The sequence below is a fragment of the Manis javanica genome, chromosome X (assembly GCF_040802235.1).
Source record: "Manis javanica isolate MJ-LG chromosome X, MJ_LKY, whole genome shotgun sequence".
NCBI lineage: Eukaryota > Metazoa > Chordata > Mammalia > Pholidota > Manidae > Manis > Manis javanica.
Genome location: NC_133174.1, coordinates 16,509,232 through 16,528,588, shown reverse-complemented (window position 1 = coordinate 16,528,588; position 19,357 = coordinate 16,509,232). Strand labels below are relative to the sequence as shown.

The following is a 19,357-nucleotide window of genomic DNA, read 5'->3' as shown; positions in this document are numbered from 1 at the left end:
TGGAAGAATCACTTTTATTATGTTTTGAAAAGCTTGAATTACACAGAAATTATTTTTTCTGTTAACATTAGATAGATAATCTTCCCATTCTCTTCTAGGATTCCTGGATCCTGAACTTTTTTCTTCTGTAAATATTGTTTCATTTAAAATTTTTACCTTTCCTTGGACAATTTTTCCAATTTATAATTTTACTTGAAAAATCCATTTCATGGAGATTCTGAAATTTATTAGAACAAATGCATTATTCACGTAACATTTAAAGTTTCCATTCTTGTGGTTAAATCTTGTTTTCGACTTCTCATGTTGCATAGTTGCAGTTTATCTTTTCTGTCAGATTTCCCAGAAGCTGGCAATGTAATCAGTCTTTTTAAAGTATTAGTTCTTAGTTTTCTTTGTCAGTTCTAGTCCTTGTTATTTTATTTTGCTTTCTAATTGAAAAAAAATTTCTCCCGCTTTATTTTGCTGGGATTTAAAAAATTTTAGTTTTCTTAGTACATTTATTTTTACATTTTTATATAGAATTAAAGGACTTTAAGGCTATACATAGTTATATGAGCAAGCTTTGCCTACATTTCATATATTTCATATGTAGGTTTCTTAGCATCATCAATTCGTAAACAGTTTGCACATAAAGTTTGGCTTCTCTTTTATTGCAGTTACTTCAAATAGAATGGTAACATTTCCAAGTGGGAGAATTCCTTATTCTTCATTATTAATGTCCAGTTCTGTAAACAGTAGATTTATTAAGGTTCTATATGATCTTTTCTTGGTAAGTATTCCATACATTTTGAGAAAAAAATTGATTATTTCTTGTTTTGCAGGATGTAACGTTTTTGACACTAACACTTTAGGTGACTCATTATTTATAGTATTTAGGGCCACTACTCTTTTTTCTTGCTTATTTGATTTGCCACTTTCTTAGGGAGATATATTAAATTATCCCATCATGACTGTTTTATTTTAAAGTTTTCCTTTAATTTCTAGTATTTTTACTTCATATATCCTGAAATATTCAATCCTATTTTCCCACTGGTTGACTACAAGCGGAAAAGTGTGTTTAGTTCCGGTTGTCACATTAAAGAAAACGCAGCCCTAAAATGGGTCATCACTTAAAAAGAGTGATCAGAGTGGTCATGGAACTCACTCCACGTCACTTGGTGACTCGTAAAAGGAACTGGGGGCATTTCCTTTCGATGTCAAGTGGGCATCCGTGTGCCGTTTTGCAGGGAGGTTAAGGTTGATTTGAACAACTTCAAATAACAGAACTGGAAAATGTTTGGAGAAAAAAATAAGTAAGCTGATTTAGTCTCTGAATAAAAACAGTATTCTGGTAAAGTGGTTTCAAATGAAACTGAAAGTTGCTGGAGGTGGTTAAATTCCTGTTAGAGAGCTAGACCAGCACAGGTTGAACGACTGCTTGCCGGGCTACTGTGGAAGAATTCAAGTGTTGTCTCCAAGGTAGGATGCAAAGATTGTTGTCACTCTGTTTCTGAGGAGACTTCTTCTTCATCGTTATGTGTTTCTCATGCACACCTTCTCATATGTAAATGACTAGATATTCTAAAAGGCTCAACTTAGTGTTGTGGATCAAAATTCAGCAGTCTCATGTCTGCAACCTTCTGGGACAACAAACAAGGGCAGAGCATATACAGATCCCCTCCATCCCCTGGTGTGATTGGTGCACTCTGAAAATGACAGTGACTCTGGTTGTCATATCAAAGAATGACAGCAATAAATAGGATTTTAAAAACTAGCTAAACTTACCTTCCTTCCAGTCAGGCAGATCATAGGCCTCAAAGCTATATTTCTCATTATAAAAGTCATAGCTTATTTTTAAACCTGCCATTTTCAGCATAGAATATTGTTCTTATAGTCTAATATATATTTAATTATTCAAAGTACTTTTCTACTAACTCAAGGATTTTGCAGTTTCTTCCTGCTTTTTCATATCCTATTTCCTGAATTTTTTGTTGTGTGAAGTTTTTCATGATGGATATTGTCCCCATTTTTAAAAAAAGTATCTAACATCTTCAGCAGGCTCTTTTTTCAAAGGGAATTAATATGCTAGGCTATTGAAACATATGCAGTAGTTTTCTGATTACTTCTGCTAGTCACCCTATGGGTATTGCTGGCTCAGGAGTAATTTTAGTATTAATATCACAGCTTTGAAAATCTCACATCACTAGGGAGAACACTAGGGAGAGAATCCCTGTGTTACACCATCTTGAACTCTCACTTTTTCATGAGACATTTTTTTAAAATTTAGAGACAAAAGGCTGATGCAATTTCTCTTGGCATTTTTCTGGGATGGTGGAGTGGGTCTTTCTTGGGTGTGCAGCTCTTCTCTTGAGGGTTCTCATTTTACAAAAAATGTCTCAACACCATATTCTTGCCTTTCACCCATCTAAGCCTACATTTATTATCTTTTTCATGGATTAAAACCAAAATTCCATATCAAGAATATATAAAGAAATCTTACAAATCAGTAATCAAAGCCAAACTACCTAATGTAAAAAAAATAGGCAAAATATTTGAAGAGACACTTTTCAAAAGGAAATATACAAATGGCTTATGGAAATATGGTCAAATCATTACTAATCAGGGAAGTGCAAACTAAAACCACACCCACTAAAATGGCTACAATTCAAAAGCTGATGATACCAAGTGTTGATAAGTATGTGGAACAACTGGAAGTCTCACCCATTACTAGTAAAATGTGACAAGATACAGCACATTTAGAAAACAACCTAGCAGTTTCTTTAATAGGTTAATATCCACTTAGCATACAACCCAGTGATCCCATTCCTTGGTATTTTCCCAAGAAAGATGAAAACATTTATCTCCACAAAGACTTTGAGTATTCATACCTCCATCCATGTCATTGAAAATAGCAGCATTTCTTTTGTTTTCATGGCTGACTAATATCTCACTGTAAATATATGCCGCATTTTCTTTACCTACTCATCTGTTAATGGACACTTAGGTTGTTTCCATGTCTTGGCTATTGTGAATAATGCCGCAGTGAATGTGGGAGTGTGGATGTATTTTAAAACCCTGTTTTCATTTATTTGGATATATACCCAGAAGTGGGATTGATAGGTCATATGGTAGTTCTATGTTTAACTTCTTGAGGAACTTTCATACTGTTTTCCATATAGGCTGTACCAATTTACATTCCCACCAGCAGTGCAGAGAAGTTCCCTTTTCTCCATATCCTTGCCAACATTTTGTATCTCTTGTCTTTTTGATAATACCCATTCTAACAGGTGTGATGTGATATCTCATTGTGGTTTGATTTGTGTTTCCCTGATGATTTATGATGTTGAGAACCTTTTCATGTACCTGTTGATCATTTGTCTATGTTCTTTGAAAAAAATGTCTATTCCATTCCTCTGCCCATTTTTCAATTGGAATGTTTTTTGCTATCTCTTTGCATCAGTTCCTTATATATTTTGGATATTAACTCCTTATCAGATAGATGGTTTGCAAGTATTTTTTCTCATCTATAGGTTGCCTTTTCATTTTGTTGATTGTTTCTTTTGTTGTGTGGAATCTGTTTCATTTAGTCCCATTTGATTTTTGTTTTTGTTGCTTGTGTCATATCCAAAAAAATCACTGATAAGATCAGTGTCAAGCAGCTTTTTTCCTGTTTTCTTCTAGGAGTTTTATGGTTCCAGGTCTTATGTTTAAGTCTTTAATCCAGTTTGAATTAACTTCTGTGGTGGTATAAGATAGGGGCCCAGTTTCATTCTTCTGCACATGGTTCTCTAGTTTTCCCATCACCACTTATTGAAGAGACTATTATTTCCCCAATGTTATTTTTTGCTCCCTTGTCAAATATTAGTTGACTGTATGTGTGAGGGTTTATTTCTGGGCTCTTGATTCTGTTCCATTGGTCTATGTGTCTATTTTTATGCCATTGCCATGCTGCTTTGGTTACTATATCTTTGTAGTATAGTTTGAAACCAGGAATTGTGATGGCTTCAGCTTTTTTCTTACTCAACATTGCTTTGGCTCTTTGGGTTTTTTTGTGGTTCCATACAAATTTTAGGATTGTTTTTTCTATTTCTGTGAAAAATATCATTGGAATTTTGATAGGCATTACAATTAGTCTATAGATGGCTTTGAGTAGTATGGACACTTTAACAGTATTAATTCTTTTGATTCATGAGCACAGGATATCTTTCCCTTTGTGTTTTCTTCAATTTCTTTCATCAAAATCTTATAGTTTCCATTATACCAATCTTTTACCTCCTTAGTTAAATGTATACCTAATTTTTTATTGGTATTATGAATAGGGTTGTTTTCTTTATTTTTCAGATGTGTTGTTTGTGTGTACACTTGTTTAATTTAGGATCAGCATTAATAGGTGTTATTACAAGGGCAATTTCACATGTTGCTAGTACTAGAAACTTCAGAGTCCTGTACTTTTTGTCCTTGTTTTGCTAAATGGTGAGTTTATCATGGGAATTAAGTGCTACCCCTGAAAAATATCCTAGCTGTTAGTATTTGATGTTTGAGGAATACAAAGAGGACGCTAATATTTCTTTTGTCCTTATTGTTTGTTGGGCACTGTTCTAGATGCTTTCACATCTGATAGCTAATTCAATTCTCATGCCAACATTTAGACTGAGTATTATTATTCACATTTATATGAGGAAACTGACATTAATAGACTGACTTGCTTTGATTCCTGCTGGCAACAAATATAATCTGGAATGTAAACCAAGCTTTCTGATTCCAAGTCCATTTGGTTTGTTTGAGATTGCAATATATCACATCCTTAACATTTATCTATCATTCACAAAATTAAAATATGAGCATGTCTTTATTGTGAAATACTCTTAAAGACATTGTTCATAATGTTGTTTGATTCCCTTTATATTGTGGCTCTGGTAATAAAGTCATTCAAATTGAATACCAGTAATATATGTATCCCTTTAAAAAGCTCTATCATAAAATGATGGTTGCCTGACTTACTGTCCTATTTGGGAAGAATTCTCATGACTGCTAGGTAGGATGGGGTTCTCCTAGCTGGGGTTAGGTGCAGTAGGTGACAGGACAGATATATTACCTCACTGTGGTCATAAGAAAAAGAGCAACAGTTGTCTGTTCCCAGGTAAAAGATTATCTGGAAATCCAGGGTAAGCTTTGAACATAACATTTTGTATATTCAACTGAGGAGTATGATGCTTAAAGTTGGTTATGGGCTAGAACCTGGAAATAACACATGAGGCATTTTACTTGGAGGGAGGGGGGCTTTTTTTGGGACACTGCTATTAAACCCAGGAAGAAAAGGACATTTTACAAGCACCAATATTTTAAAAATAAAGATTGTGTAACCCTCATGTCCCTCATGGCTTGATTGACAGGAAGTTCAGAACTACATTTAATGGTCAAATTATATTAACTATATTAAGCCAATATATTTGGAAGGAGGTAAGTGGCTATCAGATCTTGGACGATCTCATGGTGATGGACTAAGTAGTTAGGATTTTATCCTGAGGTTGATGGGCAACCCCTGTATTACTTAAGTGAGGGAATGATATGGTAATTTGTACTTTAAAGTTGCTCTCTGTCATTTTAGAGGATAAATTGGAGCAAGAAGACCCAGAAATCAATAAGACTAATGAATCAGGTATTGCAATAATTTTTTGGAAAGGATACAGACTTGACCTGTGGCAATGGCAGAAGGTAATAAAGATAGTCAATGGGGGGATAATAGAGGAGACTCTAGATTTTTGGCTTAGACAGTTTAGTAGATCTCAATGCTATTTAACAGGATTAAAGAATGCAGGCAATGAATATGGTGCTCACCCAAATATAAAAGTGCATTTAAAAAGGCTTCATTATGGTAATCCAAGCTGTAAAGAAGAGAGAAAAGCATTTCTCAGATTTCATTGTGCATGAGAACTGGGGATCTTGATACTGTGGATTCTAACTCAGTTGGCCTGCATTTCTAATATTTTCTCAGGAGATGCTGATACTACTGGCTCTCAGAACTCTGAGTAGCAATGCTCTAGGCATTGCTTTCACTTTCATTGGTTCTCTTGTATTTGGCACACATGTTGGCTCTTCTCTTCTTGTGTCCTGTGATCAACAGCTGATTTTAAATGGCAGTTTATGGATTTATAATGGAACTCAACTTTTCAGTATTGTCCTTCTGCTGAAGTAATAGATTTGGGAATTGCTGCACATATGTGCAGTCAATTCTATAGATGTCCTGTTCATGTGACCTTGAGCCTTACCATTGTAGTGCAGACTTCCAATTGTATTCTTATGACTAAAGATTTTTCCTATTGTCCAGAGCTTACTCTACCTGTGGATCCATGTTCCTGGCAAGCTAGAAGAGCTATACCAGCAGCCCTTAACAAATGACTGATAGGAACTGGTGCATAAATACTTAAGTTCCCTTTCCGGTCAAGTTGGGTATCTCTGAGGCATATCTTCTACATAGTTTTCCAGAGAGCTTCTGATCCAGTTACCCCACTTTGGTAACCTGCTTGAGAATTCACTTTTCATCGGCTACTCCACTTTCCCTATCTCACTTTTCTGTTCCTCTCTTGACTTTTCCCAGAATCATCTTCCAAATACATTGCTTCTGTGGGGAATCCAAAGACACAGTTGATAGTTAAAACTGAGTGCATACATGCAATCACCAGTAGAGAGTGTGTGGAGTGAAAGAGAATATGTCTGAGGATGGAGCCATGGGAAACTTGGTGTATAGCTATGTGTCAAGTAAAATAAATTCAGAAAAGCAGCAGACAGAGAGGTAGAATGGAAATCAGAGTAGTCCTACTTTGCAACCAGTTCTTGGGCTCCAGACTTATATATCCAACCACCTTTTGGGTAACTCAACTTGAACATGAAGGTTTCTGTGATGAAACTTGGGTGTCATTCTTAACTTCTCCCTCTCCATTACTACTCATATCCAACAAACCACTAAAAACTATGGCTTCCACATTCCAAATAGCTATTAAATGTTGTCATCCACTTTTCTTTATTCTTTACTGCCGCTCCTCTAGTCGAGGCCACCATCAAAGGCTCTACAAACTTTTCCCTTTGCCTCCTATTTTGACCCCTTTAACTGGTTCTCCATAAGGCACCTGCAATGATCATATGTCCCTCTGCTGAAATCAGTTCAAGGTTCTCCATTGTTCTTCAAGTGAACCCTAAGCTCCCTAGTATGACAAATGCACTCAGACCTCTACTCTCCTCTCTCATTGCTTTGCTTCTGATACTCTGAACTCTAGCCATCTTGAGCTACTGACAGTTACCAAACTACTCTTTCTTGTTTCTTGGGTTTGTACACATACTGTTCACATTTCTGTAATTCCCTTTCCCCAAATCCCTTCCATGGATGTCTTGACTAATTCTTCCAGACTCCATTTGAGTGATACCTCCTATAGGAGTCTTTCCTAACCTCCAAAGTCTGGGACTGGAACTCCCCATTGTTGTAATATTTTATTATTGTTTTGTGACTTTACTACTCTGCACTATAATTACCTGGTAATTACTCTTTTTCTTGCCACCAGATTCTAAACTCCCATGAGCTTAGAGGCTGTTTTTTTAAAAAAATTAATTGTTGTATTCCCACTGCCAGGCATAAGTAAGTGCACATTAATTGTTTTTGAATGACTGGAAGAAATGATTCAGTAGCTTCCAATGTTAGAGTATTCAAGCAAGATAAGACTGAAAATAACTGAAGATAGTTTCTGCAACTAGGTGCTCTTTTCAGAAAGAGCAGCTGTATTTCATTATGTGGCATGGCATTTGTGATACTTTGGAGATCAGTTTTGAACTGTGAACTAGGATAATAGAAAACCAGAATTTTGCAAAAATCATTAGGCATGGGGGACATGTTTAAGAAATATCCATGTAATGTTCAATTTGAGATGGGTAATAATATCACATGCTATTTCAGATTTAAAAAACACATTTTCTGCAATGATAGTTTATTTTGCAAACCTGTATTTGTTATCCTTAAGTAGATAATTAAAAAACTAAGAATAGCAAGCCAGGCAAGTCTCCTTTCTTGGGCTGTGCTAGTTAGGTGACTGAGGGATGTGAGTTCATGTATGCAGAGTGTGAGAACTCTTAGGCAGTGTCACAGCATTGCTAAAGAACTTTTGCTTGAGGTGCCGCCATTAGTTGATTTGAACTTTTGAAAATGTTATGTGTGAGGAGGGAGCAGCCATAGCCCACTTCTTTTGGAAACATGGCACTCAGGCTTGGGAAATTTACCCATCCTGTTTGTAGACATTTTCTAGCTTCCTGATACACAAGATTGAAAAAAGGCCCCTAGAGTATGAATTATTATTGGTATGAAGTGTCAAAAATGTGCTCTATTTCAAGTATGCCTAAGGTATACTTCTTATAACTTTTCACAGACACTGCTACATTTTATTCATGAAGTGCCTCTTACCAAAACGCTTGGAGCATAGCACGTGAGTGATTAAAACATTGGGGATATAATGAAAAGGTTGTCAATTATATAAAGGAAGGAAACAATGTTTTTGGACAGTTCTCAATCTACATGTCTACCCTTATTTCTAACAGACAGAACTGAAATGAATTGTAAACAAAAATGCTCATTTAACAATTGTATCTGTCATTTAGATAATCTTGTTTTGAGTTCTGCTGTAGAGTTCGAGTCTGAGTAGAAATTTATTTCTTAAAGACATGATTATATGAGAATGAGGCAAAATTACAAATAGACTCAAAGTAATAATACTTTTTAAAGCCTATTGTGAAGACTTTTGAATAGAGAGTCAAATTATAAATCACCAGGAATTTAGCTACATGCCATATATAATGCATCTAATATATATGCATATATGTGCTATATATGCATTATATGTAATATAATGCTAAGGTGTTTAGAGTCTCTATCTCCTTGGTGTCTCGGATATCTGTAAGTGAAAAACAGTTTGCCAATTCATTATATTCATTCATTCAACAAATATTAATTGAGGCTCACTATGGTGCCAGGCACTGTTCTAGCTACAAGGGATATGGAAAATAGGACAAAGTCACTCACCTCAAGGAATTTATATTTGAGGCAAAAAGATATGACCAAATGAATATAGTATATAATGTAATGGTAGGTAGTGATCAATACTACAGAGAAAAATTAAACCAGCTAAGAATATAGAGAATAACGTGGGAGAGGCATGGGTATTGTATAGATAAGGTGTTCAGGGAATTGCTTTATCCCCAAATAAGTCAAAACATCCAGAATTCTAAGTGATGAGTCAAACAAAGGAAGTCTGTTTAGAGGAACCAGAAATTACTATTTGGGTGGGGTTTCATGTTTGGTGGCATATTTAAATTTAGTGGGATTTTTTTCTATTTTTTTCCATCTTTATTGAAGTAAGAGTGACAAAATTTTATATATTTAAGGTGTACAATATGATGTTTTGACACATGTATACAATTGTGAAATGATTACCATCACCTCACATGGTTCCCATTTGTGTGTGTGTGTGGGGGGGGATGGTGAGAACACTTGAGATCTACTCTCATAGAAAATTTCAAGTGTACAACACATTATTATGAACTATAATCACCATGCTATGTATTAGATCCCTGGAATTTATTCATCTTAAACTGAAAATTCATACCCTTTGATCAATATCTCTACTTTTGCCCCCAATCTCAGAAACTACCATTCTGCTCTCTATTACTATGAATTCACCTTTAAAAATATATATATATTCCACAAATCAGTGAACTTGTGTGATATTTGTCTTTCTGTGTCTGGCTTATTTCTCTTAGCATAATGTGCTCCAGCTTCAGCCATGCTGTTGCAAATGGCAGGGTTTCCTTAATTTTTAAGGCTAAATAATATTTCACTGAGATGTAGAGGGACTGAGACGTATTTCATTTCATCTGTCAGTGAACACTTAAGTTTTCTCCATATCTTGGCTACTGTGAGTAAATGCAGTGAACACGAGTGCAGATCTCTCTTCAAAATAGTGATTTTACTTCCTTTAGATACATACCCTGAAGTGCAATTGCTGAATCATCTGGTAGTTCCATTTTTAATTTCTTGAGGAACCTCCATACTTTTTACCATACAGGTTGTACCAATTTATATTCCTACCAATGGTGCACAAAAGTTCCCTTTTCTCCACATCCTTGTCAGCACTTGGTATCTCTTGTCTTTTCGATGATAGCCATTCCAACAGGTGTGAGGTGGTATTGTGGTTTTGATTTGCATTTCCTAGATGACTAGTGATGTTGAACACCTTTTCATGTATCTATTTGCCATTTATATGTTATCTGAAAAATGTCTATTCAGGTCCTTTGCCCATTTTTAAAACCTGGTTATGTATTTATTTTTGCTATTGAGTTGTATGACTTCCTTACATATTTTGGATATTAATCCCTTAGATGGTTTATAAATACTTTCTCCCATTCTGTAGGCTGACTTTTCATTTTGTTATTTCTTTTGTTGTGTAGAAGCTTTTTTAGTTTGATGCAGTCCCACTGTTGAGTTTTGCTGTTGCTTATGCTTTTGGTATCACATCCAAAAAATAATTTCCAAGACCCATGTCAGGGAGATTACCTCTTATGTTTCCTTCTAGGACTTTTACAGTTTCAGGTCTTATGTGTAATAAGTCTTTAATCTATTTTGAGTTGATTTTTATGTATGATGCAAGATAAGGGTCCAGTTTCATTCCTTTGCATGTGGGTATCCAGTTTGCCGAGAATCATTGTTGAAGAGATTATCCTTTCCCCACTGTGTATTCCTGGCACCTTTGTCAGAAATAGTTGATCATATTTGCATGGATTTATTTCTGGGCTCTTGATTCTGTTCCATTGGTCTATGAATCTGTTTTTATGCTATTATCGTACTGTAGTTTTATAATATAACTTGAAGTCAGGAAGTTTGATGCCTCCATATTATTCCTCAAGATTGTTTTTTCTATTTCTGTGAAAAATGACATTGGAATGTTGATAGGGATTGCATTGCATCTGTAAATTACTTTGGGTAGAATGAACATTTTAGGAATATTTATTCTTCCAATTCATGAACACAGGATGTCTTTCCACTTATTTGTCTTACTCATTTCTTCCATCACCATTTTGTAGTTTTCAGTGTACAGATCTTTCATCTCCTTGTTAAGCTTATTCCTAAGTATTTTATTGTTTTTCATGCTATTGTAAATGGCATTGTTTTCTTAATGCCTTTTTTTGGATAGCTCATTGTTAGTGTACAGAAATACAACTTATTTTATATGCTAATTATCCTACAACTCTACTATATTTGTTCTAACAGATTTTTGGTGGGGTCTTTAGGGTTTTCTGTATATAACATCATGTAATCTGCAAACAGAGACAGTTTTACTTCTGCATTTCTGATTTAAATATCTTTTTTTTTCTTGCCTAATTGCCCTGGCTAGGACTTCCATTACTGTGTTGAATAGAAGTGGTGAGAGTGGGCATCCTTGTCTGTCTTGTTCCTGATCTTAGAAGAAAAGCTTTCAGTGTTTCACCATTGAGTATGATGCTAGTTATGGGTTTGTCATATATGACCTTTATTATATTGAACTACATTCTTACTTAATGGTTGTGAGTTTTTATCATGAGAGGATGTTGAACTTTGTCAAATGCTTTTTCTGCATCTATTGAGATAATTGTACGATTTTTATCTTCATTTTGCTAATGTGGTATGTTACATTAATTTAATGCATATGTTGAACCGCTCTTGCATTTCAGGGATAGATCTCAGTTGATCATTGTGTATGATCCTTTAATGTACTGTTGAATTCAGTTTGCTGGTACTTTGTTGAGGATGTTTTCATCCATGTTCATCAGGGATTAATGCCTGTAATTTCCTTTTCTTGTAGTGTCCTTATCTGCCTTTGGTATCAGGTAATGCTGGCTTCATAAAATGAGTTTAGAAAGGTTCCCTCCTTGTCAATTTTTTGGGAGAGTTCAAGAAGGATTGGTATTAATTCTTCTTTAAATATTTGGTAGAATTCACCAGTTAAGCCATCTCAACCTGAAATTTTCTTTTTTTGGAAGATTTTTGATTACTGATTCTTTTTTCTCATTCATTCTATTATTTTTATTTTTTTCTTAAGTAAACCAGATTAAGACTGAACTATAAACACCAGAAGTAATCCATTTAAACAAATACATGACAAGATCAACTGATCTTCTATTTCCAACACACAAATAGAATATTTGTGAATATTATCATAGCTAAAAGTTAAATATCAAATACTTTAGAATAGTAACTAAAAGGACGGACTTTGCTCAAAGATATTTGAGTTCATATTCTAGATGTACAAATTCCTGGTGGTGTAAATTTGTTCACTTTAATATGTTTCAGTTTCATTATCTATAAAATATGTATTATAGTAATAGTGCTTATACTGCAGACTTGTTTTCAGAATTAAATGTGCATCAAAGAGCCTGATGTTACTATTTTTCACTGGAAAAATTAAGAATTTATAATGATGTTTTATCACTTTGATTCTCATATTCATTTTGTATAACCTAAGTAGTCACAGGACATAGATTCTTTTCACATTACTGTGCAAATTATAGATAAATCTTTATATTTTCTTAGCATACTTCTCATTTTATATCCACTCACTAAACCTAGCATGAAACCATCATCCACTTCTTTTTTCCTAGTTAGGGGAATGTTAAAATGGGAAAGATAAATTTTTCCTATCAAAGATCTTCAAAGGCATTATACAAGATGAATGAGAAAAATCACATTGTTGATGTGCTGTATTATTGGCATGTTGAAGCAAAAGAACTTAATTAAGAGTTCTAAAGCCCAATCTTCAGATTGTCCTGGGAAAATATATCATTATTAGAACCTGTTCATGAGAGTCTTAACAGAGAATGTTACTGTTAGAAAATAAGACTGACAGTTTTCATCTATTATATAGCAAGGAGTTTCAGTTATTTCAAAATACCAGTACTTCAACAGGGGTGATACCTATTTTCAAAATGAGTTTCAATCATGATAAGCATGGTATAGGTATTGATATGTAATCACAATGATAGAAATTGTGAAAATTCTCATAGGTGTATCTAGGTTCTTTATGTTTTATTAGACACAGTAACAGGAAAAATAATGTAAGATGAACAGACTTTATTTAGTCAGGTTTTAGGAAAAAATAAGAATGACAAACATTTCCCTTTGTAGGTAAACATTAAAAACTAATTACGAGAAGGAAAATAAATTGTGAGACATTATACCTTAAAAATGACAGAAACACATTTATAATAAGTATTTGGCCTTTAAATTTTGTAAATTATTTTCATAATTTTAACTTATTTTAAAATTTTCATTAAGGTTTTGAATGCAGAAATATATATCCACATATACTGTATACATTATTACAGAAAAATGCAATAATGTCTCAGCTGTATCTTTTCATATTTATCTCCATTTCTCTAAATAATGTGTTTTTATTTCTACTTCTTGATTTCCCAGATTTGAATATTACTGATTGACATCCCAGATAGGAAAATGAAGATTAGTTCTCTTTTCTGACCATCCACACACATTCAGACTTCCTGTCAATATATCATTATATATCCTCCCAATATATTATATCAATATAAGTTAATGCAATCTTCAGTGTTTATATTAGTATAACTATGTAAACACTGTCTGTAACTGAACTATATAATATCTTGTGATTGTTTTTTCTTTTTCTTACAAAATACTTTTCCCAGGAGCTAATCGTTGCCTTGAGTTATGGTTACTTAGTTTTTCATGCACTTGTCACTAATTCAGTTCCTTGCCCAAATTATCTAAATACCCTCAATGCAGTGAAACATATCAGGTATTTTGTTAAGTTCCAGACTGGACTGATTACTTTGCATGCTTGGTGTGAATAAATCATTCTGGGATACCTCTGTACATGAAATTCATGTTTCCTGCATTCTATTTCCTCCTCTATTGTGGTTTACACCTTCCAGTTTGGTACAATACATATTTCAGTAGCTAAATGAGGAAAGGATGCGAGGCAATAAAATTTCAACATCTTGAATACTTTAAAAAGTTTGTATTTTAATTGCTGGTTTAGCTGAGTATAGAATTGTAGGTTGGATATCGTGTCCTCAAAATAGTTTGGAGGGATTGCTCTTTTGCTTTCTAGTTTTTTATCTTACTGTTGAAAAGTCAGAAACAGTCTGAGTGACCTGGTTTATGTGTGACCTGGTTATTTACCCCCTCTCTAGAAGCTTGTGGTATATTCACTTGGTCTCGGTGTTCTTAAATCCCATGGTAATGTTCCTTTGCTTAACTCTATTGTGCTGGATAGTTGGTGAATCCTTTCAATCTGGAAATCCATCTGAAAAGTTCTCCCAAATTTTACTTTTTGATGATTTTCTCCCTTCTCTCTTTCTAGAGCTCTATTGATATTAGTCAAGTTGAGTGTTGGAACTCAGCTTCATTGTCTTCTTTCTTATATTTTTCTCTCGTTTATTGTTTCTGTCTTTTGCTTTACTTTCGGGAAGATTTTCTAAACTTTATCTTCCAAATTTTTAATCCCCAGAGATGAACCATTCAGTCTCCTGCCTGGAGCATCGAAACCTGGCTGCTGACATTCTGGAGCTGATGGTGGGGAGAAGATTAGTGGTCTCAACATTCAGTAAGTGAATCTTCCTTCAATTTCCTTATTTCCTCTATGCTACGTGTACCTTCCACTGTGCCTTTGGTGTTTTATTTTGGCCCTGCAACTTGCATCTCCACCGTTTTCTACCCTGCTTTGTGCTTTAGGAGTTTGATATTTACAGACATCATCAATTGGGATTGGTTCTAGGTAGTGGGAGGGAAGTGACTATATTCCTATATTAAAGGGAACAGTGTGGCCTTTCTGTACAACTACTGGTCTTCCTGAGTTCTAGGTAATGAATCTCTCCCCCTTGCTCTTTCAGCCCTGCTGCTGGTAGCCACCTCCTGCTCTTGTTAACCCTTGGCACTTCCCCATACCATGGATGTTAGTTTTCCTTTGTCGAATTAAACAAAACAGAGATCCTTAGAGTCATGCATAAAATGAAACTACAGATATATTCTGCATTAAAATAATGAGATATGAATACAGAGCTTGCAAAATACATGTTAGCAGGTGTTTGGGAATGATTATTCATAAGGAAGGATTTATTTCTTTACGTAGAATTCATCCCAGAAAACACTCACTTATTTTAAGTTCATTTAAAATAGATTTCTGTCACTGAAATTTAGTTTATGCACAACTTTATATAGCATATCAACTGATTAATGCAAGGAGGGCTCTTAGAACAAAGAGGAATAGTGACAGTGGGAAAATTTTCCAGTTTGAGTGTGAGGGCTGTCTAATGACTGTAGTTCTATCATTTTGGTTTAAAAATTCTACTCTAGAATACTTAGTGAAAATTAATGATTTTTTGTTGAATGGAAAATGGATTGATAAGAATGCATTTTTATAACTCCAGGGCATGGCTAAAATCTAATATGGCAAGTTCTGGAAAAACACAGCTTCTTTTACTTTTAAGGCTCTTTAGTTTGTCATTACTGATTAAAGGTTGTCTGGATTGGCTCTCCTGGTCAGTCAGCTTATCCCAAGAACTATCTCATTACTGGGAAATGCTCACATGTGATGAGAATCTGTTTTATTCCTGCACATTACAGGTGTCTGTGCTTTACTTTGGGGGAGGGGAGCTCTTGGACTCTACAGCACCCCCACTGAGAGGCTGTGCCTTCCGGAACATATCCTGGGATCCACATGTGAATTGAGTCAAAGAGAAAGGAATTTTAAAAGGAAAATCTGTAGCTGAAACATAATTTACCTCATTTGCCAAGGATATTAGCATTTCTTAATCATTGCATGAGACACATTTTGTATAGTGATTAAATTTGGCCTAACTAAGAGGTTCAGTATGTTTCAAGGCTGTTTATTAAAGCAATTATTCTCTTAAGGAAAGGTGTTAATAGAGAAAATCTCCGTAACTACTGGCATGGGAGAAATGCAGTGGCATTTTGCCTTAGAAATTTCATTGATGGTGAATTTTCTTATTCGCAATGCTACTAGAACCTTATTACCCAAGATGTGGTCTGCAGATTAGCAGCTTGGACATCAGCTGGGAGATTCTTAGAAATGCAGACTCTCAGGACCTGTCCCAGACCTGCTGAGTCAGAATATTTGAACAAGACTCTTAGGGGATTCATGTGCATGTTAGAATTTGAGAAGCAGGAAACTGAAGGACAGTTAGGTGGTCACTGAAACCCTGCTGATATACTCTCAACTGGCTTGGGAGGATCATATTTTCCAGTGATAGCAATGTCTTCAAAACGTTGGCATCCCACAATACAGGATTTTTTGGTATTTAATCCAAGGGTCACATGGCTAATTTTTAACTAAAATATTAAGGAAGATGCACTAGGAAGGGATTATGGTATCAGGGTAGACGCTATTATAATTTTGAAAATGTGCAATTAAAATTCTTGTAGGAGCAATGTTCTAAATGAGAAAAATTCCTCCTTCTCTGATCTCCTCTCACATCAACACATCTCGGTTCTGTTTGTAATACTGAATTTCTTCTCAAAATAAAGCTCAAGCTCTCCCCTCTCCAGAAAGCACAGAACATCACATTTAAGGGCTGAAATATTCAAATAAACTGCTTCTCCTTTCACATATAACTAATGTGAAGTGTCTGGAATAATTAATCTAATTTACATTGCACTTGCAGACAACTTGATAACAGCTTTTACCCATGCTATAGAAAGATTAATTGGGGATTTTTGGAAAGAATAGTTTTTAGTTACTTGGTTTCTCCTTTACTTGAAATCCCCAAACCCCTAAAATATACTAAGGTAATGTTGCTCTGTGAAGGCTTGGTCCTCCTCTACTTCCTTCTTTGCATCGATAAACATGTATTGGTGATCTACTGTGTACCATGAAAGAGAATTCAAAGACTAAATCTCCACTCTAGAGTTGCTCAGAATCTCATTGGGAGGAAGGTCAAGGACACCATTACAATGCCATATTATAAATGCTATCATAGTGTTGGCAACACATGATGGAAAATAGAGAAGGAAGAGGCTAATTCAGTCTTGGGAATCAGAGACTGATTCATAGAGGAGGTGACTGCTTTTGGCATCTTGTTGGTGTATGATTTATGACACAAATATGCACAAATGTTGGCTTGCGCCTTCAGAGAAGGTGATTGAATAAATCTTTAAGTAGTGCCAAGCCTAATATTGGCAGGTTCAATTAGACTGAACCCTGTCCAAAATATAACTTGAGGGACAGGATTAGAATGAAATGACCTCTGCTAACACAGTAAAAAAACATAAATGGTCTCTTGAATGAATCTGAATGATTAGCATTAAAAGACTCACCCTGCGCCCTGACCAGGTGTAGTATTTGCTGTAGCAGAGATAGCAGGGCATTAGTATGATAATCATAATGATAAAAGTTGACATCTGCAGTTTACAAAGTGTATTGATGCTCATGATCTCATTTAATTTTCACAATAATTCCATGAGGTAGGTATTATTTGCATTTCCTAATTGAAAAAAAATTGTCAAAGTGAGTGGCAGAGCCTGGATATGGAACCAGGTCTTTAAGATTCCAAGATTAATATTCTTTATTCTAGAACTAGAACTAGAACTTTCAAACCTCAGTAGAAGTCTCTTTTCATTCCAGATATCATAAAGTAACTTCTCCCTTGATCTGGAGGAGCTTCAATGGCAAGGGTTCCTGAAAGGCTGACATTGAAAGTTGGGCTTTTCTTCTGTAACAGAAACTCTGATTTTCCCCGGCAAACCCAGTCCTCCCCCTGTATCCTGTCTCAGGGTAACCAGAACAATATGGTGATTGAAAGGGGGGGGGAGGATAAAGGCTGAGTGGAATAAAAAAATTACTCCAACATTGTTAATGTGAGCATGGGCTAACAGTAGAGCCTTTAAGGGAGATGAAGAATACACATAGGGTTGGGTTTGGGGAGCCAACCAAGGCACAGTACTGTGAAATTTTGGAATTTGGGCCAATTTACCTATTTTCTGTCATCAATAAATGGTTGGGCATAGTACCAGGTGTCTGAGGTGGTTCTCCTGGAACTGAGAGTCTTCGGTTATGGTTGGGTGTTGTCCATCTCACTTGGAGGAGGACCTGACCTGTGCCTGCAACATAAGCACAGCTGGAGTGATTAGCAAGGGTCAGAGAAGATGTCAGCTTTTCAGTGAGCCCTGTAATCAATGTAAGGGGATTCAAAGGCAAATGAGAAAACCAAGGCAGAGGCCCAAATAGCCTGGGCTAGCATGGCAAGGTCAGGGACAAAGCTTCAGGTCAGTGCCATATAGGAATCCTATTTTTTAGGTAAGACCCAGTGCAAAGCATGTGTTCCAAGTGGAGAGTTCCTCCCAAATATGCCAGGCTAATGATAGAATGACATACTTTTAGTGGTTTTAATGTTAGGTAAGTGTTTTTGAAATACTCTGATATTATTTAGGACTGGCTGAAGAACCATCAGGTCTAAATCTACAGCTTTGGGCAAGGTTGAGGAAAGTGTAATTTCCTGTATCTGATATGAATGGATTACCACAACATGTTAAAATAAAGATAATTTATATCATATACTGACTCACTAGAAATATAGTCCAATGGCAAAGATCAGATTCATCAGATTTAATATGAAATTCTGTGATGGTATGTGTGGTAGACAGAATAGTGGTTCCTCAAAGAAGTCCATGTCCTAATGTCCAGAACCTGTGACTATGTGATTGTACATGGCAAAAGGGGCTTTGAAGATGTGATTAAGGTTAAGGACCTTGGGATGAGGTGATTATCCTGAATTATCCGGGTGAGCCCAATATCACAATGAGTCCTTAAAACCAGGGAACCTTCCCTGGCTATAGTCAGAAAGAAAGATGGCAGAAGAAGAGTGACGCAGTGAGCCATTGCTCGTTCTGAGCTGTAGGGATCTGTTCTTAAGGAAATGAGTTCTGCCAAGAAACATAATGAGCTCAGAAACAGATCCTCCCGAAAGGAATGACACCATGCCAATGCCTTCCTTTTAGTCTGATGAAACTCATATTGGACTTCTGACCTACAGAACAGTACGGTAATAAATTTGTGTTGTTTTGATCCACTGTGTTTGTGGTAATTTGTTATGGCAGCAGTAGAAAACAAATACAGTCTTGCTGTATGATTTGGGGGATTTATAGATGTTTAAACCCTTGTTGGCTGAGACTTCTATCTACTTTGCTCGCTGATAAATATCAAGTGCTTATGACAGTGTCTGGGAAATAGCAGACACTCAATAAACAGTTGAATTAATTTATTTATTGGTTGTTTCATCAACAAATACTTATTGAGTACCTTTGAATACATGGGTC

The 19,357-nt window shown here is 35.4% G+C and overlaps 1 long non-coding RNA gene across 1 annotated transcript in view; it reads left to right on the top strand.

The window, feature by feature from the left end:
- Positions 1–19,357, top strand: part of LOC140847386 (uncharacterized) — a 609,000-nt gene that overhangs the window by 247,869 nt on the left and 341,774 nt on the right. Inside the window, exon 3 of the long non-coding RNA XR_012127366.1 lies at positions 14,535–14,630. This is a non-coding gene — a long non-coding RNA (uncharacterized lncRNA). The remainder of the gene's footprint in view (positions 1–14,534; positions 14,631–19,357) is intronic.